We start from the raw sequence: 22,609 nt of genomic DNA, 5'->3' as shown, positions 1-22,609 counted from the left end.
CATGTCCTCTTCCCATTTTTTTATTGGATTGTTTGTTTGTTTGTTGTTGAGTTTTATGAGTTCTTTGTATATTTTGGATATTAGGCCCTTATCTGAGCTGTTGTTTGAAAATATCATTTCCCATTTAGTTGGCTGTCTGTTTATTTTGTTATCAGTTTCTCTTGCTGAGCAAAAACTTCTTAGTCTGGTGTAGTCCCATTCATTAATTTTTGCCTTCACTTCTCTTGCCTTTGGGGTCAAATTCATAAAATGCTCTTTAAAACCCAGGTCCATGAGTTTAGTACCTATGTCTTCTTCTATGTACTTAATTGTTTCAGGTCTTATATTTAGATCTTTGATCCATTTTGAGTTAATTTTAGTACAGGGGGACAAACTGTAGTAGAGTTTCATCTTTTGCATGTGGCTTTCCAGTTTTCCCAGCACCATTTATTGAAGAGGCTTTCTTTTCTCCATTGTGTGTTGTTGGTCCCTTTATCAAAAATTATTTGACTATATATATGTAGTTTTATTTCTGGGTTTTCTATTCTGTTCCATTGGTCTGAGTGTCTATTTTTCTGCCAATACCATGCTGTTTTGATTGTCGTGGCCCTATAATACAGTTTGAAGTCAGGTATTGTAATGCCCCCAGCTTCATTCTTTTTCTTTAGGATTGCTTTGGCTATTCGGGGTTTATTATAGTTCCATATAAATCTGAGGATTTTTTGCTCCATTTCTTTAAAAAATGTCATAGGAATTTTAATGGGAATTGCATTAAATTTGTATATTGCTTTGGGTAATATGGCCATCTTGATTATATTTATTCTTTCTAACCAAGAACAAGGAATATTCTTCTATCTCCTTATATCTTTTTCGATTTCCCTTAACAATGGTTTATAGTTTTCATTATATAAGTCCTTTACATTCTTTGTTATGATTATTCCTAGGTATTTTATTTTTTTTGTTGCAATCGTGAAGGGGATTATTCTTTTGAGTTCGTTCTCAAATGTTTCATTGTTGGCATATAGAAAGGCTATTGACTTCTGTATGTTAATTTTGTATCCTGCGACCTTACTGTATTGGCTTATTGTTTCTAGTAGTCTTTTTGTGGATTCTTTGGGGTTTTCGATGTATAGGATCATATCATCTGCAAAAAGTGATACCTTTACTTCTTCTTTTCCGATATGGATGCCTTTTATTTCTTTGTCTTCTCTGATTGCTGTGGCGAGAACCTCTAGTACCACATTAAATAAGAGTGGAGAGAGTGGACAACCCTGTCTTGCTCCTGATTTAAGGGGGAAAGACTTCAGTTTAGTGCCATTTAATATGATGTTAGCTGATGGTTTATCATATATGGCCTTTATCATGTTGAGATATTTTCCTTCTATACCCATTTTGTTGAGAGTCTTTTTTTTTTTTTTTTTTTCATTTTTCTGAAGCTGGAAACAGGGAGAGACAGACAGACTCCCGCATGCGCCCGACCGGGATCCACCCGGCACGCCCACCAGGGGCGGTGCTCTGCCCCCCAGGAGGCGATGCTCTGCCCATCCTGGGCGTCGCCATATTGCGACCAGAGCCACTCTAGCGCCTGAGGCAGAGGCCACAGAGCCATGCCCAGCGCCCAGGCCATCTTTGCTCCAATGGAGCCTTGGCTGCGGGAGGGGAAGAGAGAGACAGTGAGGAAAGCGCGGCGGAGGGGTGGAGAAACAAATGGGCGCTTCTCCTATGTGCCCTGGCCGGGAATCGAACCCGGGTCCTCCGCACGCTAGGCCGACGCTCTACCGCTGAGCCAACCGGCCAGGGCCGAGAGTCTTAAACATAAAATTGTGTTGTATTTCATCGAAAGCCTTTTCTGCGTCTATTGATAAGATCATGTGGTTTTTGTTTTTTGTTTTGTTGATATGGTGTATTACGTTAACCGTTTTACGTATGTTGAACCATCCTTGAGATTCTGGGATGAATCCCACTTGATCATGATGTATTATTTTTTTAATATGTTGTTGTATTCGATTTGCTAGTATTTTGTTTAGTATTTTAGCATCTGTATTCATTAGAGATATTGGTCTGTAGTTTTCTTTTTTTTGTGCCATCCTTGCCTGGTTTTGGTATGAGGGTTATGTTGGCCTCATAAAATGTGTTTGGAAGTATTGCTTCTTCTTCAATTTTTTGGAAGACTTTGAGTAGAATAGGAACCAAGTCTTCTTTGAATGTTTGATAAAATTCGCTGGTATAGCCGTCAGGGCCTGGACTTTTATTTTTGGGGAGGTTTTTAATGGTTTTTTCTATTTCTTCTCTACTGATAGGTCTGTTTAGACTTTCTGCTTCTTCTTGACTCAGTCTAGGAAGGTTGTATTTTTCTAGGAATTTATCCATTTCTTCTAGGTTGTTGAATTTAGTGGCATAAAGTTTTTCATAGTATTCTGCAATAATTCTTTGTATATCTACGGTGTCCATGGTGATTTCTCCTCTTTCATTTTGGATTTTGTTTATATGAGTTCTTTCTCTTTTTTCCTTGGTAAGTCTTGCCAAGGGTTTGTCAATTTTGTTGATCTTTTCAAAGAACCAGCTCCTTGTTCTATTAATTTTTTCTATAGTTTTTCTATTCTCTAATTCATTTATTTCTGCTCTGATTTTTATTATCTTCTTTCTTCGGCTGGTTTTGGGTTGTCTTTGTTCTTCTTTTTCTAGTTCCTTAAGGTGGGAAGTTAAGTGGTTCACTTGGGCTGTCTCTTGTTTGTTCATATATGCCTGAAGTGATATGAGCTTCCCTCTTATCAGTGCTTTTGCTGCATCCCATAGATTCTGATATGTCGTATTGTCATTTTCATTATTCTGTATATATCTTTTGATCTCTGCACTTATTTCTTCTTTGAGCCATTCATTTTTTAAAAGTATGTTGTTTAGTTTCCACATTTTTATGGGATTTTTTTCCTCTTTTTTGCAGTTGAATTATAGTTTCAAGGTTTTATGATCAGAAAATATGCTTGGTATAACTTCAATTTTTCTGAATTTGCTGATGTTGTTTTTGTGGCCCAACATATGGTCAATTCTTGAGAATGATCCATGTACACTGGAGAAAAATGTATACTCAGTCACTTTAGGATGAAATGTCCTGTAGATGTCTATCATATCCAGGTGCTCTAGTGTTTTGTTTAAGGCCACTATGTCTTTGTTGATTCTCTGTTTGAATGACCAATCTAGAGCCGTCAGCGGTGTATTGAGGTCTCCAAGTATGATTGTGTTTTTGTCAGTTTTTGTTTTAAGATCAATAAGTAGCTGTCTTATATATTTTGGTGCTCCTTGGTTTGGTGCATATATATTAAGAATTGTTATGTCTTCTTGATTCAGTTTCCCCTTAGCCATTATGAAATGGCCATTTTTGTCTCTGAGTACTTTTCCTGTCTTGTAGTCAGCATTATCCGATATGAGTATTGCTACACCTGCTTTTTTTTGGATGTTATTTGCTTGGAGTATTGTTTTCTAGCCTTTCACTTTGAATTTGTTTTTATCCTTGTTACTTAGATGAGTTTCCTGTAAGCAGCATACAGTTGGATTTTCTTTTTTAATCCATTCTGGCCTGACCTGTGGTGGCACAGTGGATAAAGCGTTGACCTGGAAATGCTGAGGTCGCCGGTTCGAAACCCTGGGCTTGCCTGGTCAAGGCACATATGGGAGTTGATGCTTCCAGCTTCTCCCCCACTTCTCTCTCTCTGTCTCTCGTGTCTCTCTCTCTCTGTTCCCCCCTATCCTCTATAAAATGAATAAATAAAAAAAAATTAAAAAAAAAAATAATCCATTCTGCTACTCTGTGCCTTTTTATTGGTGAGTTTAATCCGTTTACATTTAGTGTAATTATTGATACTTGTGAGTTCCCTATTGCCATTTTATATCTTGCTTTCTGTTAGTTTTGTGTCTTGTTTGATCCTTATCTTTCGTTTTTCTATCTTTTGTTTTTATTTGCTTTTATTCCATACATCTTTCCTCTGTTGCTATCTTTTTTATCTCATGTGCTTCTGTGGTGGTTTTTTCAAGGGTGGTTACCTTTGAGTAATGAAAAGGGTCCCTACCCTGTTCATTGTAGCGAACTATTTTGTGAGTACTTTTGCACTCCATCGTCCTTTGCTACTGTTAATCTCCATCTTCTCCCCCTCTTTCTTTTTGTTGTTGTCACAGTTTAAATTTGGTTTTATTGTGTTCTTCTTGGAGCTTTTACTTGTGGCTCTGTTTTTTTTTGTTCTTTGTATCTGATTGGAGAACCCCCTTTAGTAATTCCTGGAGTGGGGGTTTTCTGATGATAAATTCCCTCATCTTTTCTGTATCTGTGAATGTTTTTATTTCTCCTTCATATTTGAAGGATAGCTTTGATGGGTATAGTATTTGTGGCTGAAAGTTCCTGTCTTTCAGGACTTTAAATATTGGGGTCCACTCTCTTCTAGCTTGTAGAGTTTCTGCTGAGAAATCTGATGATAATCTAATGGGCCTTCCTTTATATGTTGTATTCTTCTTTTCCCTGGCTGCCTTGAGAATTTTTTCTTTGCTGTTGGTTTGTGTCAATTTCATTATGATATGCCTTGGAGTAGGTTTGTTGGGGTTAAGAAAACTCGGAGTTCTGTTTGCTTCTTGAACTTGAGGCTTTAGTTCTGTCCACAGGCTTGGGAAGTTCTCATCTATTATTTGTTTGAGTATGTTCTCCATTCTATTTTCTCTCTCTTCTCCCTCTGATATACCTATTATTCTTATGTTATTCTTTTTGATGGAATCAGATAATTCTTGTAGGGCTATCTCATTTTTTTTAATTTTTGAGTCTCTTTCTTCTTCTCTCTGTTGTGCCTCAAGTTGCTTGTCTTCTATTTCACTAATCCTCTCTTCTATCTGACCTGTTCTATTAGCTAAGCTTGTTACTTCGTTTTTCAGCTGGTGAATTGAGTTTTTCATCTCTGTTTGATTTGTTTTTATAGTTTCAATTTCCTTGGGCATATCTTCTTTGTGTTCATTGAGTTGTTTTCTGAGCTCCCTAAATTGCCTTTCTGTGTTTTCTTGTATATCTCGGAGGATTTTTAGGATTTCTATCTTGAATTCTCTGTCATTTAGCTCCAAGGTTTCCAATATATTAAATTTTTTCTCCATAGATTTTTCCTCATCTAGCTGTGTTACCTCTCTTTCTTTTGTATCTATGATGTTCGATTTTCTCTTCCTTAATGGCATCTGAGGGTGCTTTTGTTGATAGTATTAATGAGATTTAATAAAGAATAACAAGTTTTAAAAAATGAAAAAATAATAAAAAAATAAAAAATCAAAGAGTTTTTTTTTAAAAAAATTAATAATGAAATAAAGAAAAATAAAATAAAATAAAAATTTTTTAAAAAAGGAAATTATTCCTTCCTTCCTTTTTTCCTCTCCTCTCCTTCCTCTCCCCTCTTTCTTGAGAAAATCTTGTGGTGAACTGTGAATTATAATAAACAATGCCTGTGATGGAGGGCCTGAATTGGGGAAAAGTAATAAAGGGGCAAAAAAAAAAAAAAAAAAAAAAAAAAGAGCGTCTGGACCTACAAAAAGCAAATAAGGAAAAAATTTGGGTCAAGAATAAAATGATTTGCTTTTAGGTGTTGGTTGTCTAAGAGTTATGATGAGAGGAATAAGAGGAAAACGGAAAAATGGGGGGCCAAATTAAAAATTACTATTGTATTTAGTGGAACAAGAACTAGATAATATGGAGAGCCAGGGATGGGAGCACTGCTAGTGAGTTAAAAAGGTGAAGTAAAAACCCCCTAAAATGCCACAAACATAAATTTGAGTCCAAGATAAGATAATTTGTTTGTTATTGAGGTTTGAATGAGAGGAGATGTAAAGGAGAAAGGAAGAAACTAATATAGAGGGAGAAAAGAAAAAGAGAGAGAGAAAAGAAGAGGGAACCACTAAAAGAAGAAAAAAGAAAGGAGAAAGAGAGAGAAAGAGTGTTAATGGTTTTGGAGTGCAACCCTCATAGAGAGAAAGGAAGAGAAGAAAAAGATAATGGGAGATGTAACACTTATGGGTAGTGTAGTTCAAGGAGAGGAGAGAGTAAGACCGGCAGAGAGTTAATCGGCCAAATTGGAGGAGGAAAAAAAGTATCAAGAATGAAGATAAGAGAAACAAAGGAACAAATATAATAAAATGGGATAGGTTATAAAGTCTGCAGATTATTCTTGATTTTGAGAGGTTATCTTCTTGCTTTTTCTTTTCTCTCCCTCTTCCTGGTCGGTGACTCTGTACCCCGGGTTCTGCCCCTTTGGCACGCTCAGGTAGAGGTTTGCAGTTGATAAGTCTCTATGGCAATGTCATGTATTGTGCTTTAGTCTCGTTGGCAGTCAAGGCTCATTAGCATTTATAGGCTCCGACAGTGAGAGAGTCCGTATTCCTGGATCCTTTCTCCTAGTCTTTCCTTCCTCAATTAGTAGCCTGATAATCCAGCTATGGGGTTGCTGCTGCCTCTGCCTGGATAGTAAGATGCTCAAAGAGCTGGCAACTCCCCACTCTATTTCCACTCAGCACAGGGCTCTGGGTAAGGCTCAGTCAGTCAGAGCTGCTAGCATTATCAGGTGGGGCTTCCGCCCACTCAAAGACCTCTGGCTCTGCTACTCTGTCCGGTAACTCAGGCGGGCACCCACTTCCGGGGTGCTTGGAGGAAACTCTCACTCACTGTCTGCGACCAGGATATCCGGCCAGCAGTCTCATGCTCTGAGTGAAACCCCCAACCGCAGGGAAAAGTTGCAGCGTTGGAATTGAGTCTCGCTCCGTCCCTGTGCGTGGCTTTTGCAAAGTGCTGTGGCGGCCCGAGATTCCGCTTAGGCCCTCACAAAGGCCCCTGACTCTGCCTCTCTGTGCGATAACATGGGCACACACTGCCGAGGCACTCGGAGGAATCGCTCACTCCCTATCTGCGCGCGCACAGCAGGATATGAGGCCGGCTGCGTTTCCCTCTGAGTGAAACCCCCTCGGGCACGGAAAATCTCCACCGTTGGAATTAGTTCTCACTCCCTCCCGTGCATGGCTTTCCCAGGGTGCTGGGGCTGCCCAGAGACTCTGCCCTCGGCCCACAGAAAGGCCTCTGACCCTGCCTCTCCGTTGGGCAACACGGGCACCCACTTCCGGGGCTTAGGAAGAAATCTCTTGCCCACTAACTGCGTGCACGCTGACTAGGAGACCGGGTAAAATGGCCGCTCCGCTTGTCTTTTTTTGTTTGGGTTTGGCGCGAGTGTTAGCTTGTATTGCCCGGGTTGCCACAGGATCAGTTTTTCCTCGGCTTGGATCTCCGTGCCACAGCCTGGTTCGGCCATTTGTGCTGCGGCCTGGATCTATTCACCCCCTTTGCCTGCCTCAGTTTCTATATTCACAGTTACCAGAGAAAGCCGCCCTGTTTAGGTTAGTGAGGAAGGCGGAGCATTTCTTACTCCCTATTTCCTTCGGGGTTTGGTTATATATTTAGCCAATTTTTCACTCAACCATACCTTTGGGTGTATTGCGAACATCTGGAGGCTCCAAGTATAGGTTTTTCTGTTTCTGGTTGAAGATCTTGTTGAGTTTTGGGGGAGATTTATCGGTATCGCTTCCTATCCCACCATTACTCTGACGTCATCGATCCACTATCTTTTTTAAATCATGTGCTTCTGTGGTGGTTTTTTCAATGGTGGTTACCTTTAAGTAATGAAAGGGTTCCTACCCTGTTCATTGTAGTGCACTATTTTGTGAGTACTTTTGCACTCCATCGTCCTTTGCTACTGTTAATCTCCATCCTGTCCCCCCTTTTTTTTGTTGTTGTCACAGTTTAAATTTGGTTTTATTGTGTTCTTCTTGGAGCTTTTACTTGTAGCTTTGTGGGGTTTCTTTTTGTTCTTTGTATCTGATTGGAGAACCCTCTTTAGTAATTCCTGGAGTGGGGGTTTTCTGATGATAAATTCCCTCATCTTTTCTGTATCTGTGAATGTTTTTATTTCTCCTTTATATTTGAAGGATAGCTTTGATGGGTATAGTATTCGTGGCTGAAAGTTCCTGTCTTTCAGGACTTTAAATATTGGGGTCCACTCTCTTCTAGCTTGTAGAGTTTCTGCTGAGAAATCAGATGATAATCTAATGGGCCTTCCTTTATATGTTGTATTCTTCTTTTCCCTGGCTGCCTTGAGAATTTTTTCTTTGCCATTGGTTTGTGCCAATTTCATTAATATGTGCCTTGGAGTAGGTTTGTTGTGGTTAAGAAAACTCAGTGTTCTGTTTGCTTCTTGAACTTGAGGCTTTAGTTCTGTCCACAGGCTTGGGAAGTTCTCATCTATTATTTGTTTGAGTATGTTCTCCATTCCATTTTCTCTCTCTTCTCCCTCTGATATACCTATTATTCTTATGTTATTCTTTTTGATGGAGTCAGATAATTCTTGTAGGGCTATCTCATTTTTTTTAATTTTTGAGTCTCTTTCTTCTTCTCTCTGTTGTGCCTCAAGTTGCTTGTCTTCTATTTCACTAATCCTCTCTTCTATCTGACCTGTTCTATTAGCTAAGCTTGTTACTTCGTTTTTCAGCTGGTCAATTGAGTTTTTCATCTGTGTTTGATTTGTTTTTATAGTTTCAATTTCCTTGGAAATATATTCTTTGTGTTTATTGAGTTGTTTTCTCAGCTCCCTAAATTGTCTTTCAGTGTTTTTTTGTTTATCTCTGAGTATTTTTAGGATTTTCATTTTAAATTCTCTGTTGTTTAATTCCAAGGTTTCCAATATATTACATTTTTTCTCCATAGATTTTTTCCTCATCTATCTGTGTTACCTCTCTTTCTTTTGTATCCATAATATTCGATTTTCTCTTCCTTAATGGCATCTGAGAGTGGTTTTGTTGATATTATTAATGAGATTTAATAAAGAATAAAAAGTTAAAAAAATAAAAATAAAAAATTGAAGAGTTTTTAAAAAAAATTAAATAAAGAAAAATAAAATAAAATATTTAAAAAAAGAAAATTATCCCCCCCTCCTTTTTCCTCTCCTCTCCTCTCCCCTCTTTCTTTAGAAAATCTTGTGCTGAACTGTGAATTATATTGTACTAAATAGAAGAAACAATGCCTGTAATGGAAGGTCTGAATTGGGGAGAAGTAATAAAGGGGCAAAAAAAAACCCCCAGAAAAAAAGGGGATATGGACCCACAAAAAGCATATAAGGAAAAAATTTGGGTCAAGAATAAAATGATTTGCTTTCAGGTGTTGGTTGACTAAGAGTTATGATGAGAGGAATAAGAGAGAAACAGGAAAATGGGAGAGAAATTAAAAAATTACTATTATATTTAGTGGAACAAGAACTAGATAAAATGGAGAGCCAGGGATGGGAGCACTGCTAGTGAGTTAAAAAGGTGAAGTAAAAAACTCCCAAAATGCCACAAAGATAAGTTTGAGTCCCAGATAAGATAATTTGTTTGTTATTGAGGTTTGAATGAGAGGAGACGTAAAGGAGAAAGGAAGAAACTAATATAGAGGGAGAAAAGAAAGAGAGAGAGAGAGAGAAAAAAAAAGAGGGAACCACTAAAAGAAGATAAAAAAAGAGGAGAGAGAGAGAGAGAGAGAGAGAGAAAGAGAGAGTTAAGGGTTTTGGAGTGCAACCCTCATAGAGAGAAAGGAATAGGAGAGAAAAGATAATGGGAGATGTAACACTTATGGGTAGTGTATTCAAGGAGAGAAGAGAGTAAACTGGCAGAGAGTTAAACGACCAAATTGGAGGAGGATTAAAAAAATCAAGAATGAAGAGAAATAAAAGAACAAATATAATAAAATGGGATAGGTTATAAATTCTGTGGATTATCATTGATTTTGAGAGGTTATCTTCTTGCTTTTTCTTTTCTCTCCCTCTTCCTGGTTGGTGACTCTGTACCCCGGGTTCTGCCCCCTTGGCACGCTCAGGTAGAGGTTTGCAGTTGATAAGTCTCTATGGCAATGTCATGTATTGTGCTTCAGTCACGTTGGCAGTGGAGGCTCATTAGCATTTATAGGCTCCAACAGTGATTGAGTCTGTGTTCCTGGAGCCTCTCTCCTAGTCTTTCCTTCCTCAATTAGTAGCCTGATAATCCAGCTATGGGTTTGCTGCTGCCTCTGCCTGGATAGTTAGAGGCTCAAAGAGCTGGCCACTCCCCACTCTATTCCCACTCAGCACAGGGCTCTGGGTAAGGCTCAGTCAGTCAGAGCTGCTAGTATAATCAGGCGGGGCTTCCGCCTAGTCAAAGACCTCTGGCTCTGCCACTTTGTCCGGTAACACGGGTGGGCACCCACTCCTGGGGCGCTTGGAGGAAACTCTCGCTCACTATCTGTGCGCAGACCAGGATATCAGGCCAGAAGTCTCACCCTCTGAGTGAAACCCCCTCCCGCACAAAAAAGTTGCAGCGTTGGAATTGGCTCTCGCTTTCTCCCCGTGCGTGGCTTTTTCAGGGTGCTGGAGCGGCTCGAGATTCTGCTTTTGGCCCACACAAAGGCCCCTGACTCTGCTCCTCTGTGGGATAACACGGGCGCGCACTGCCAAGGCACTCGGAGGAAACTCTCGCTCACTATCTGTGCACGCAGACCAGGATATCAGGCCGGAAGTCTCACCCTCTGAATGAAACCCCCTCCCGCACGGAAAAGTTGCAGTGTTCCCTCCCTGTGCACGGCTCCCTCAGGGAGCTGGGGCGGCTCGAGATTATGCTTTTGGCCCACACAAAGGCCCCTGACTCTGCCCCTGTGTGGGATAACACGGGCTCCCACTCCTGAGGTGCTGGGAGGAATCTCTTGCCCTCTCTCCGTGCTTGCTGACCAGGATATCAGGCCAGCCACTTCACCCTCTGAGTGAAACCCCTCCCACACGGAAAAGTTGCTGCATTGGAATTGGCTCTTGTTCCCTCCCCGTGCGCGGCTCTCTCAGGGCGCTGGGGCAGCCCAGAGATTCCGCTTTCAGCCCACACAGAGGCCCCTGACTCTGCCCCTCTGTGGGATAACACGGGCTTCTACTCCTGAGGTGCTGGGAGGAATCTCTTGCCCTCTCTCCGTGCTTGCTGACCAGGATATCAGGCCAGCCACCTCACCCTCTGAGTGAAACCCCTCCCGCACGGAAAAGTTGCAGCATTGGAATTGGCTCTCGTTTCTCCTCGTGCGCAGCTCTCTCAGGGCGCTGGGGCGGCCCAGAGATTCTGCTTTCAGCCCACACAAAGGCCCCTGACTCTGCCTCTCTGTGGGATAACACAGGCGCCCACTCCTGGGGCTTTGGAAGGGATCTCTTGCCCACTATCTGCGCGCCGACCAGGAGATCGGGGAAAATGGCTGCCCCACTTGTCTTTCTTTGTCTCGGTTTGGTGCAAGTCTTAGCTTGTATTGACTGGGTTGCCGCAGCCACAGTTTTTCCTCGGCTTGGATCTCTGTGCCACAGCCTGGTTCGGCTGTTTGTGCTGCGGCCTGGATCTATTCACCCCCTTTACCCGCCTCAGTTTCTATATTCTCAGTTCCCAGTGAAAACCGCCCTGTTAAGGTTAGTGAGGAAAGTGGAGCATTTCTTACTCCCTATTTCCTTCGGGGTTTGATTATATATTTAGCCAATTTTTCACTCGACCATACCTTTGGGTGTATTCCAAAACATCTGGAGGCTCCAAGGATAGGTTTTTCTGTTTCTGGTTGAAGATCTTGTTGAGTTTTGGGGGAAATTTATCAGTATTTTGACTATTTGTTTTGATGTGGGAAAGAGGCAAGCAACTAGCATGTTATTTGCATAATTACTTCATGTAAGAATATATTAATATATATATATATATACTGTCAGTACTTTGCCCACTTAAGGACTTTATCATTTCATTGTCTTCAGACTTCCAACTTTGACTATCTCAAAATTCTGGGGAATTAAAAGCCACCCCCAGCAGTCAGTCAGTGGATGGTAGGCATTAGGGTCTAATTGCTCCAGCGCCCTCCCTTCTAGATGATTGTAAGGCCTTTATGAGCTGTCCTCCTTTTCCTGCTGCTCCCAAACCAGTTATGCCTGAATCTTTCTAATAAACTACAATCAAATCTTTGTCTCATATCAAACCAATTCCCTTTGGGGAATATCTAATCTAATGCAAATCACTTCTTCAAGCAATATTTTAATCTATTATTCTTGGTATTTAAAAAAAATTCTTGGAATGGCTCTTATTAACAAATCAACACACAATAAGTGCTGGCGAGGCTGTGGAGAAAAGGGAACCCTCCTGCACTGCTGGTGGGAATGCAGACTTGTGCAGCCACTGTGGAAGACAGTGTGGTGTTTCCTCAAAAAATTAAAAATGAAACTGCCTTTTGACCCAGCTATCCCACTTTTAGGAATATATCTTAAGAATACCAAATCACTGATTCTGGAAACAACCCAAGTGTCCCTCAGTGGATGAATAGATTAAAAAGCAGCGGTACATATATACTATGGAATACTATGGGGCCATGAAAGAAGGAAATCTTACCTTTTGCAATAGCATGGATGGACCTGGAGATTATTATGCTAAGTGAAATAAGCCAGGCAGAGAAAGAAAAATATCATATGATCTCACTTATATGTGGAATGTAATGAACGTGGTGAACAGAGGAATGAAATAGAGACAGAGGTGGAGCCACAGGGAGCAGAAGGACAGCTGTCAGAGGGAAGGGGGATGAGGAAAAGGAGTCAGAGAAGGTGAAGGGATTAGTGAAATTACAGAACAAATAGATACAGATAACAGGACAGCAAATCCCAGAGGGAATGGGGGTAGGGAGTCAAGGGGAGGGGGACAAAAGGGGTGTAATAGAGGGCTCGTTGGGGGAGATGAGGGCATTATATTGAGTGGGACACTTGAATCCATATTAACAAGTTAAAAAATTTAATAAAAAATAATTTAAAAATTTCTTGATTTAATTCACTTAACAAGAATAATAGTCTTCTCCTTTATTCACAGCGGATATGTTCCAAGACCCCCAGAGGATGCTGGAAGCCACAAATAGCACTAAACCCTCTATATACTAAATCTTTTCCTGTACATACTGTACATACCTACAATAACATTTAATTTATAAATTAGGCACATTAAAAGGCTAGCAACAATAACTCATAATAAATAGAACAGTTATAATATATTGTAATACAAATTTATGTGAATGTGGGCTCGCTCTTTCCCACAATATCTTATGGTCCTGTCCTCATCCTTCTTGTGAAGAGAGATGATACAGTGCCAGTGTGATGACCTGTGTGAGGTGAATGGCATAAGCATTGTGACATAGTGTTAGGCTACTGCTGACCTGATGGTACTTCAGGAGGGTCATCTGCTTTGAGTAATCTTGATATTGATGAGTAACTATCAGGAGTGAATGATGTTCGTGGTTGGGAAATTTAATGTTTTCGGACTGTGGTTGACAAACCAAGGAAAGCAAAACTGCGGATAAGGGGAGACTACTACACTTTACATAGGCATGCAGACCTCATTTTATTGTGCTTCACAGATGTTTCATTTTTTACAAATTGAAGGTAAGACCCTGCACTAACAAAAAGGTTTCAGTTTGCTTTATTGTGATATTCGCTTTACTGTGGTGGTCTGGAATCGACCCTGCAATACCTCAGAGTCACACCTGTGTGTTATCTGGTGGTATATATTGTTAATTGTCTACTAAATAATATCTTTGTTATTTTTTTTTAAAAGAAAAGCTTTTGTACATCAAAAGCATAATCAAAACAATTAAAATACAATAAAAGCCTCAGAAAAATAAGTAAGTTAAACATGATCATATTTTAAGAGTTTCCAGTCTCGATAGTGACATTTTAAAGAGAGCAGAATATACCCCAAGTGCTAAGGTTAGTGTCTAAACTTATAATTATGCTTTCATTGTTGCTTTTCATACCGTCTTCTATGTTATAGGATAGCCAGGGACTTATAAAGAATTTGTAGTTTTAGCAAAGGTAAGGTCTGAGGTCAAATACAGTCATGTGTGCCGCTTAACAATGGGGACATATATACAGTGTGTCCGTAAAGTCATGATGCACTTTTGACCGGTCACAGGAAAGCAACAAAAGATGATAGAAATGTGAAATCTGCACCAAATAAAAGGAAAAACCTCCCAGTTTCTGTAGGATGATGTGGCAGCAGGTGCGCATGCGCAGATGATGATGTAACACTGTATACAGTGGAGCAGCCCACGGCCATGCCAGTCGAGATGTGGCTCGCTAAATTCGAATCCGTGACCAAAGTGCAACGTGACTATCAGCTCGTTTATAACAAAGCACCACCACATAGGACTAATATTACTTGGTGGGATAAGCAGTTGAAGGAAACCAGCAGTTTGGTGGAGAAACCCTGTTCTGGTAGGCCAGTGGTCCCCAACCTTTTTGGGGCCACAGAACGGTTTAATGTCAGAAAATATTTTCACTTACTGGCCTTTAGGGTGGGATGGATAAATGTATCATGTGACCGAGACAAACATCAAGAGTGAGTCTTAGATGGATGTAACAGAGGGAATCTGGTCATTTTTAAAAAATAAAACATCGTTCAGACTTAAATATAAATAAAACGGAAATAATGTAAGTTATTTATTCTTTCTCTGTGGACCAGTATCAAATGGCCCATGGACCGGTACCGGTCTGTGGCCCAGGGGTTGGGGACCACTGTGGTAGGCCATCAGTCAGTGATGAGTCTGTAAAGGCTATACGGGATAGCTACCTAAGGAGCCCTGAAAGATCTGTGCATGAGCCCACATTGAACTGCACTGAATAGGTATGAAACTGGGAGAGTTTTCCTTTTATTTGGTGCAGATTTCACATTTCTATAATCTTTTGTTGCTTTCCTGTGACCGGTCAAAAGTGTACCATGACTTTACGGACACACTGTATATATATTTTTGTTTGGTTGATTATTTTTTGTGTGAGAGACAGACAGACAGGGACAGACAGGAAATGAGAGAGAGATGAGAAGCATCAGTTCTTTGTGGTGGTACCTTAGTTGTTCATTGATTGCTTTCTCATAAGTGCCTTGACTGGGAGGCTTCAGCTGAGCCAGTGACCCCTTGCTCAAGCCTGTGACCTTGGGCTTCAAGCCAGCAGCCTTTGGATTCAAGCCAGCGACCATGGGTCATGTATTCGATCCTGCACTCAAGCTGGCAACCCTGTGCTCAAGCTGGATGAGTCCGAGCTGAAGCTTGGGGTTTTGAACCTGGACCTCAGTATCCCAGGCTGATGATCTGTCCACTGTGCGACCACCTGGTCAGGCCAGTGAGGATATGTTCTAAAAAAAATGCATCATTAGGCAATTTTGTCATTGCATGAACATTGTAAAGTGTACTTACAGAAACTAGGATGGTACAGTCTACTACACACCTAGCCTATATAATATAGCCTATTGTACCCAGGCTACAAGCTTATACAGCATGCTTTTGTACTGAATACTGTAGGCATTTGTAACAGTGTTTGTATATTTAAACATATCTAAACATCGAAAGGTTCACTAAAAATATGGTATAAAAGATAAAAAATGGAACTTCTGTATAGGGCACTTACATGAATAAAATTTGCAGGACTGGAAGTTGCTCTGGGTGAATCAGTGAGTGAATGTGAAGATCTAGGGTATTAATATACAATACTGTACACTTTATAAACACTGTACACTTAGGCTACACTAAATTTATTAAAATTTTTCTTCAATAATAAATTCTTTGCTTACTATAACATTTTTTTACTTTATGAAGTTTTTAGTTTTGGTTGGCTCAGCAGTAGAGCTTCAACTCAGTATGTGGATGTTCTAGCTTTGATTCCTGGTCAGGGCACACAGGAAAAGTGACCATCTGCTTCTCTGCAGCTCCCCTTCTCCCTTTTCTCTCTCTCTTCCTCTCCTGCAGCCATGGCTCAGTTAGAACAAGTTGGGCCTGGGCTGACCTCAGGCACTAAAGTAGTTTGGTTGCCGAGCAATGGAGCAATGGCCTCAGACAGGCAGAGCATCGCCCAGTCAGAGGCTTGCTGGGTGGATCCCAGTTGGGGCATATGTGAGATTCTGTCTCTCTGCCTCCCTGCTTCTCACTTAAGGAAAAAAAAAAAAAGGAAGGAAAAAAATTTAACTCTCTGATCCTAACACTTAGCTTAAAACATAAACCATTGTACAACAGCAAAAAAATATTTTCTTTATACCCTTATTCTGTAATATTTATTTATTTTATTAACAGTATGTATTTATCCTTTATTTTCTTCATACCTACAAAATATTCTCAACACAATGTGTTCAAAGTTTGAATATTGATAACGTAAAGATTGATTATTTACATACCATTATACCTCTGTGTGATTATTAGGTGATGTATGTCAGTCACTAATAATATGAAGGAAACAAAGTTCTAAATAGGAGAGTTGTATCTGTCTTTTGAGCAATGTGTGTAAATTGTAATATTCTTATTGGAAAATAAAATTACACTAATGTGTAAATGTTTGAAAATGAATTGACAATGCTTGTTTTATGTTAAAATTATGACAGAGAAATATGAATATACATATTGATCTGTAATGCATTGCCTACAGAAAGCCATAGATGCAGTTGAACATCTGCTTGTTAAAATTCCAATATTCTAAAATTATAGTTTACAACACTAATAAATTATTGATTACTAAAGTGAATAGCTCTCACTGACAACCTATAGTTAATACAAAAAACAACCTTGATCAAATAACTTTTTCTTTTTTAAAACATGTATTTTTAAAAGAACTTTAAAAACTTTATTGTTAAAAACCAAGACACAAACACACACATTAGCCTAGGCCTACACAGGGTCAGGATTATTAATATCACTGTCTTTCACCTCCACATTTTATCTCACTGGAAGGTCTTCAGGGCAGCAGCACACCTGAGGCTGTCTTCTCCTATGATAACAATGCCCCCTACTGGAAGGCCTCCTGAAGGACCTGCCTGAGGCTCTTGTTGGGGAGATCTTACTCTTTTCAGAAATATGCCCATGGTGAAATTTTGAGCTCCATTTTAATCTTACAGGGCCAGCACTGTATATCAGTCTGTCATTGACCCACAAGTTGCTATGTGGTGCACATATTCCTGTACAATTTGTAGTGCAAGAGCTGTCCATTATGGATCTCACCCCTGTAGTATGTATGTATAGGGTACCACTGAATGCAGAATAAAATATTCTGCAGAACTAGAGATTGCATACACATGCATAAATTAACTGTGTCTTGAAAGATCTGTGACTCTCCTAGGATCTTTTGGGTGCGGTGAATTGCTTGGGTTTGCAGCTGTAGTCTGGCCCCCTAAATGTGCCAGCTATCCTAAGAATATACTGCCTTGGCCAAGTGGTCAATGGGGTCAGAGGTCATGATATAACCAAATCATGGTTATTAGCTAGAAGCGCATTCTCTTCAGGACACTACAGGTCAGTAGTGTCCTGTAATATAGGGAGAGAGAGGCAGCCAGGCATGGAGACTGGATACAGATTCCCACTCTACTACTTACTGTCATCAGATAAAATGGAGATAATAATTCCTACCCTCCAGGGTATTTGTCAAGATTAAATAGGTAGATAAAGCAATTTGAGCACAGTGTCTGATAGATAGTAAACTCTTAGAAAATGGTAGCTGTTTGTCCGAAACAGTATACTTTCAAAATTGAAAGAAAGAATTTAAATTATACATATTATATAACATAATTAAAAAATTATTTATTGAAAAATCAGTTTTATTATATGGATAGACCTACAGAATATTTGTATTTAAACATTTTTGAAATGAAATTCTTTAAAAAATTCATGTATGTTAAAGCAAAATAAAAAAATGAAACCTTTATATTGTCTCATTTGAGTACTAAAAATAAGTAGAATGGTTATTTTATTTATTTTTAGAAGATTTTATTTATTCATTATAGAGAGGGGAGAGAAAGAGAGGGAAGGGGGAGGAGCAGGAAGCATCAACTCCCATATGTGCCTTGACTAGGTAAGCCCAGGGCTTTGAACTGGCAACCTCAGTGTTTCCAGGTTGACACTTTATCCACTGCTCCACCACAGGTCAGGCTAGAATGGTTATTTTTGTTAAATATTTGCATAGTTAATCAGCTTTTTGGTCATATCTGGCTCTACTACTATATCACTAGCATTTTTCTGAAGAATGCCTTTTTTTTCTAATATGTACATATTATTTTTAATTTTTCATAATCTGCAATTATTTTAGAAGTTGTACTTTATGCTAATAAATAGAAATTATTACCTTCAATTGCTGCTTCTCTGTAAACCATAATAGTTTTATTTAAGAAATAATCTCTCTACAAGAACTCAGTGCATTCAGCCAAATGGAGACTTCTCAATTATAATATTTTTGTATTAAAATGTATATGTAATCAGCTAAAGTATAATCCTTGATGCACTTTTTTTTTGTCTCTATTCAAGGTATCTTTTCTTGACAACCATTTCCAAAAGACAAAATTCATTAAATAAATTATCTCCAGATGTGATTCTTTTGCTGTTTCCCCAACAAGGATGCTGCACAAAGACACTCCTAATTTTGTACAATCCCATTGGCCATTATAAAAGTTTCTTCCCACAAGCAGGTATATTCCAAAGAGCAATTATTGAATTTTAATATAAAACATTGGACATGACTTGTGTGCCCATTATTAATTTATTCACACTTTGCTATTGTTTGGATGTTTCATGTCTTGCTTTTTGCATGTTTTGTTTTCCAATAATTGAAATTCTCCAAAAACTTCAAAAGCTAAAGATTTTTGGTACTCCTTGAATTTTTACTTTTTTAAGTGAGAGGAAATGAGACAAAGAGACAGACTCCCACGTGTGCCCTGACCAGGATCCACCTGGTGACCCCTGTCTGGGGCTGATGCTCACAACTGAGCTATTTTTAGCACCTTATATAGAGGCTCCATGAAGCCGTCCTCAGTACCTGGGGCCGATATGCTCGAACCAATTGAGCCATGGCTGCAGGAGGGGAAGAGAGAAGTAAGAAGGGAGGGGGGGAGGGGAGGAGAAGCAGATGGTCGCTTCTCTTGTGTGCCCTGACCAGGAATCGAACCTGGGATTTCCACACACCAGGTTGATGCTCTACCATTGAGCCAACCAGCCAGGGTCTGAATTTTTTAATTAAAAATTTTAACTGCTATTGAGTGAATAACCCAAAATCTAGAAGACTCATTTACAAAAAAGTTTAATATCCTTATAGGATACAAATTTATTTAACAAGTAGTTCCAATTAATGATGGGCAATGAAGAGAGCAGTCTGGTGAGACCTTGCTGAACGTTTTTGTTTTTTTTTTTAATTCAACATCAGCTTCATAACAAAAATTTTGTAGTTTAATACTTGGCATATTCAAAATTTGTAAATTTGGACAAATATAGCTCCTATTGTTATAATAATGCAACTTTTTTTGAGTGAAATTATGACTTACATTTACACTTTAAGTGTAAATTACATTTCTGCTTCATATCAATTTTAAAATTAGACATCTTAAATTAGTAAAATATTGTTTTTACCATGGACACAATGTTCCAACAGAATTATATAGTATTATCACAAATGCTTTTACAGTTAATATCAAACTTTTAAACTAAATTTATGGGAAGATTCACAATGTTATGTTTCATCTTAGACTAAATTTCTAGAAGCATTGCTTTGATTTCATGAATTAGTTTTAAAAAATGAAACCATATTTGGATTTGATCATTTTCGGTGAAGCTTTGGTAACAGTGACATAAAATTAGCAACATGACATTGATAAAAATTCTGTTTTCATTACCAAATACATTATAGCTTTTGCTTCACTTTTTTGTACATCAACACAAAAACCTGAGATAAAAATTGGCAAAGTTATTTCTTTCTTCCCTGGTTGTTTGAAGATTGGCTACCATCATGAATAATGCAGTAACTCTCCAGACCAAGAAGTTCATGACCAACAAAGTACTACAGCAGAAACAAATGGTCATTGAAATCCTTCACCCTGGGAAGACAATAGTACCTAAGACAGAGATTCTGTTAAAACTTGCCAAAATGTATAAGACCATACCCGATGCCATCTTTGTATTTGGATTCAGAACCTATTTTGGTGGTGGCAGGACAGCTTTGGTGGTGTCTTTGGTCTGATACACGATTCCTTGGATTACACAAAGAAAAATGAACCCAAATATAGATGTACACGACATGGCCTGTGTGAGTGCTCACTTCGGCAGCATACACACTCAAATTGGAACAATACAGAGAAGATTAGCATGGCTCCTGCACAAGGATGACACGTAAATTCATGAAGCGTTCCACTTGGGTCTCTGGTCTATCTGAGAAGAAGAATTGAAAAAAAAGAAAATGGCGAAAAAAATGCAAGAACAAAGGAAGTGAGTCAGGGAGACTGTCAAGTCCAATGTTGGTGCTGGAAAAAGTGAGCTGGAGATTGGATAGCACAGGAATCAAGATTCTTCAGAGGCTTTATGTGGTGATTGTGTAGATTTTATGAGAAGATTAATAAACTAAGAACATTTATGTGAAAAAAATAAAAAGCTTGGCAGAGTCAATTTAGAAGAACAGTCAGTGGCTGTAAATGTTATGTCAGCACCTCTACAGCTGCATGTGATAAATCATATACTACAAGTACAGGGCTCTCAAAATAGCTTTTGATGTCCATTATAATGCTTCCTTAGCAGATTTGTGTTTTTACTCTGTTATTTATTTATTTATTTATTTATTTATTTATTTATTTATTTATATTTTTCTGAAGTTGGAAACAGGGAGGCAGTCAGACTCCCGCATGCGCCCGACCGGGATCCACCCGGCTTGCCCACCAGGGGGCGATGCTCTGCCCATCTGGGGCGTTGCTCTGCCGCAATCAGAGCCATCCTAGCGCCTGAGGCAGAGGCCACAGAGCCATCCTCAGCGCTTGAGCCAACTTTGCTCCAACGGAGCCTTGGCTGCAGGAGGGGAAGAGAGAGACAGAGAGTAAGGAGAGGGGGAGGAGTGGAGAAGCAGATGGGCACTTCTCCTGTGTGCCCTGGCCAGGAATCAAACCTGGGACTCCTGCACGCCAGGCCGACGCTCTACCACTGAGCCAACCTGCCAGGGCTTTTACTCTGTTATTGATATCATTTTGTCCCTCATGGCTGAGGGGGATGAAAATGCTGACATTCTGTGCAATTTCACATTTATCATGAACTTACCTGAGAATCAGAAATTCAGCACTTAATATTTTACTAAGTGTAAACTTCCACTTTTGAATGCATACTATTGAAATGGTTTAATTCAAAATAAAAAAGTATCACCAAATAATATAGTCATAGTAGGTACACCTCATTTAAGAAATGGCCAAATCATTATGTTAAAAGTGTGCAGATTGGTCTCTGTATGCTTCTAAATGCTCTTTACTCTTCTTCCCTGAAAATATTTTGAAAATCCTCACCCCAAATTTCCTACCTTTCCTACTGACCCCACAGCTGTGCCTTTGTGGATTCATCCATCTGGTGGGCTTGAGCATGGGCACGTCACACCTACTGGTAAACCCAAGGGCTCAGGGCATCAGACTGTTCTCTCACCATCAACAGAGGCAAGAGGGATTCACTGTCCCTGGCAGCTCCTTTTGAGTGCCTTTTCCTTCCTAAGCAAATGTCCTGCTGTCCTGAAAAGGAAGTGGTAGTTCTGTTATGTTGCAAAGGATTGGGGAAAATAGAAATAAGCCATTGCTGATTATCCTTTGTTAGAGTGACATCTTTGTTTGCTGCTTGTCTTAGCTTAGGCTGTTATAGCAAAATATCATAGACTGGGTGGCTTAAACAACAGGTATTTCTCATAGTTCTGGAGTGTGGAAGTTTAGGGTCAAGGTGCTAGCAGATTTGAGAGCCTGTATCCTGGTTTGAAGATGGCCATCTTCTTGTTATGTTCCCACATGACCCTTCTTTGATGTGCATGCATGCATGCACACCTGTGAGTGTGTGTTGGGGGAAGGGGGCTCTGGTTTTTTCCTCTTATAAGGGCACTCATTCCATTGCGAGGGCTCCAACCTCATGACTTCATCTAAACCCAATTACCTCTCCAAAGCGCCACCTCCCAATACCACACTATTGGGAATTAGGGCTTCAAAATATAAATTTGCCTGACCAGACGGTGGTGCAGTGGATAGAGCGTCGAACTGGGATGCTGAAGACCCAGATTCGAGACCCCGAGGTTGCCAGCTTGAGTGCGGGCTCATCTGGTTTGAGCAAAAAGCTCACCAGCTTGAGCCCAGTCGCTGGCTCGAGCAAGGGGTTACTCAGTCTGCTGAAGGCCCACGGTCAAGGCACATATGAGAAAGCAATCAATTAACAACTAAGGTGTTGCAACGCGCAATGAAAAACTAATGATTGATGCTTCTCATCTCTCCATTCCTGTCTGTCTGTCCCTGTCTATCCCTCTCTCTGACTCTCTGTCTCTGTAAAAAAAAAAATACACACACACACACACACACACACACACACATATATAAATTTGAGGGGGGCACAATCATTCAATCATAGCACTGCTCATGTGCTTCATAGTACTGGATGAGACCATGGGGGAAGCTTGGAAATACAAAGTGGGGGCCTACCTAACCAATCCCAGCTTTTTATGTGACTGTTAATAATAATTCTCCATTAAAGTGAAAATGTCAGGCAAATGTTAAACCAAACAGGACGGCA

General features: G+C 39.7%; 1 protein-coding gene, 1 non-coding gene and 1 pseudogene across 2 annotated transcripts in view; all 3 read left to right on the top strand.

Annotated features, from left to right (window-relative positions):
* The window catches only part of RNF144B (ring finger protein 144B), a 306,840-nt gene that overhangs the window by 61,322 nt on the left and 222,909 nt on the right, over positions 1-22,609 (top strand). The window lies entirely within an intron of this gene.
* Positions 19,827-20,366, top strand: LOC136328679 (small ribosomal subunit protein eS24-like; annotated as a pseudogene).
* On the top strand, positions 20,128-20,234 carry LOC136332676 (U6 spliceosomal RNA). The gene has a single exon (XR_010730842.1). It is a non-coding gene; the product is annotated as a U6 spliceosomal RNA (small nuclear RNA).

The sequence above is a fragment of the Saccopteryx bilineata genome, chromosome 3 (assembly GCF_036850765.1).
Source record: "Saccopteryx bilineata isolate mSacBil1 chromosome 3, mSacBil1_pri_phased_curated, whole genome shotgun sequence".
Taxonomy (NCBI): domain Eukaryota; kingdom Metazoa; phylum Chordata; class Mammalia; order Chiroptera; family Emballonuridae; genus Saccopteryx; species Saccopteryx bilineata.
Note: the sequence above shows the minus strand (reverse complement) of the source record. Positions and strands in the feature narration are given on the sequence as shown.